Genomic DNA, 2548 nt, shown 5'->3' on the forward strand with positions numbered 1-2548 from the left:
AAGCCGCGTACCACCGTTGCTCCTGCCGATGCGGATAAGTTCACTAATCTTCCATAAATTATTCTTGATGCCGACGATGTCAATCACGAGAACTAATCATTCTTGTTGGCGACATATACATTTGCCCACCTATGCATTGGCCTTGTGATGCATACTATGCATGTGCTGAAACTAATCTTTACATTTTCTCCTTGTCCGTTCTTTTTTAGATTCACCAATCAATTTGCATTTTATAATTCTGTTACTAGTCCTCGCATCATGCAAACTCATCCTGCCACTTGGCTTGGTTATCTCGGACTTTGTTGTGCAGCAGCCGATCGCAAGGAGCTGGGTTTTTTCTATGCGTGACGTGAAGACGACGGGTGGCTGCTCGGTGGTCGGCCGTTGGACTTGGATGTGCCCGTTTTTGGAAGTCCTGCCCATGTTTCTTGCTGCCGATCAGGCCGGCACACAACATGGCACAACATGCTCTCGACATGTAGAACAAACGTATGAAAAACCAGTAGCAAGATAGCCACCCAAGAATGGCAATTAGCAGCTTGATCTTCATATGTAATCCAAGAACACTTGCATGCACACACGTGTTCGTGCTTACATCAATTAGCAGCTTCATTTGAATGTTTTTATCAAACCATGTTCTGGTTAGATATCATATGTGTACGCTCCTTCCCCTGTGTAAATATTTCTTGTTAATGAATATACTACAATTTTCAGCAGAGCATAAATATTTCAGGTGTGTAACCTAGTCTAGCCTAGCAGTACTATATACTATACTTCAGGTTAGAAAAATAGTATATACTGTACTACTTTGGTTACAAAGTATACTCTTATTTTGCTACTAGCAGTATATACCCTTCTGCCTAATCCCCAAAATAGGATACCTTTATTGTTGCAAAGCAGTATATACCTTCATAAAAAAAGAAATACTCCTATTTCAGGTGAGTAACCTTTGTCTAGACTAGCAGTACAATATACTACTTTAAGTTACAAAAATAGTATATACTTCTTTGATTCCAAAGCATACTCTTATTTTGCTGCTAGTATACCCCATCTCAGTTTCAATCCTAATTACAAAAATAAGGCCTATTTTGTTGCAAAGCAGAATATACCTTCATAAAAATAGGAGTATATGTCATATATAAGGTATACTCAAATTAACAAAGTAGTATATACTGACCCCAAAGTAGTACACTTAGTCTGTTGCATGTACTAAACTAGTTTTTTTGGTGCATATATATACTCTATTTTAATATTCATATCCTACATAGCAGCACGTACCACTTCAGTTCCACTTTATAATACAAATGGCATGCGTATGTTTGTTCTATTAAAAAAAGCAGCCTCCTGATCCATTCCTTGTTTTTTGGGAGGTTGCTAACGAAGTGCATGCATGCAAAGCGTTCGTTTGGATCTGTTTGCTATATATATATATATATATATATATAGATAGACACACACACAGGAAAGGAGCTGGGGCGGGTCCGCATGTGGGAGAGATAGAAAGAGGAGAGTGGTGCACAAGGAGACAAAGTGTGCTTGTTTGCAGCGGGGGTGGTGTGTGAGGTGAGTGTGCGAGAACCACATAGCTAGGGAGATAGACGTTTGGGGGTGACGTTTTGTGTGTATGGGATAGATACACTGTACATAGTGTGTGTTCTTGAGAAAGAGAGATGCCGGGAGACCTAGAGAGTTAGGGAAGAGATGTGTGCATGCCCGAGAAACTAAGTGATAGAGACCTATATTGGGGTCCGGACTTTTGAAGAGAGGGGAGTGTTAATGTGGTCGTGTCTGGGGGAGAGAATGACTTGTGTGTGTGTGTGTGGGGGGGGGGGTTGGCTTCAGATAAAGAGTGAAGTGTCTATATTTGAGGGACTTTAGCATAACTGAGATATATATGGTCAATAGTGTGTGCACTCATGGTTGATCAATTTGTTTTGCAGTTTGGACTATGAGATAATGATACTTTTGAACATGCGTGATATACCTTGAAGTACCAGAATTACAAACCTAAGATTAGAATTTTGGAATTCGAATCAATCATTCACTACTGGAATCAGCTACTTTGCCATCTGCCAGCTCTTTGCCGTCAGCTAGCAGACGGCAAAGAAGCTCTTTGCCATCAGCTACCCGAAAGCAGACGACAAAGAACTGGCTGATGGCAAAGAAAGCCTTTTCCATCAACCTGTTCTTTGCCGTCCGCTAGCAGACGGCAAAGAATCTTTGCCGTCCGCTAGCAGACAACAAAGAGGGAGGGGGCCCCACTAAGGAGCTGGTTAAAAAATACTTAGTGGCCCCCCTCTTTGCCGTCCGCTAGCAGACGGCAAATATGAACAAAAGCGGACGGCAAAGGAGGGCGGACGGCAAAGGCTGACCTAACTAACCTAACTAACGGCCGAGCCCCCTCCCCCGCCCGTTACTCTCTTCTCCCTCGACCTCCTCCCCGAAACCCACATCGTCCACCCACCGCTCCGCCCCCGCCGCCCCTGCCCTCGCCGCCCCCGCCACCGCCCCCCGCCGCCCGGCGCCGCCGCCGACCCCACCCCCTCCC

This window comes from Triticum dicoccoides, chromosome 2A (genome assembly GCF_002162155.2).
Source record: "Triticum dicoccoides isolate Atlit2015 ecotype Zavitan chromosome 2A, WEW_v2.0, whole genome shotgun sequence".
Taxonomy (NCBI): Eukaryota; Viridiplantae; Streptophyta; class Magnoliopsida; order Poales; family Poaceae; genus Triticum; species Triticum dicoccoides.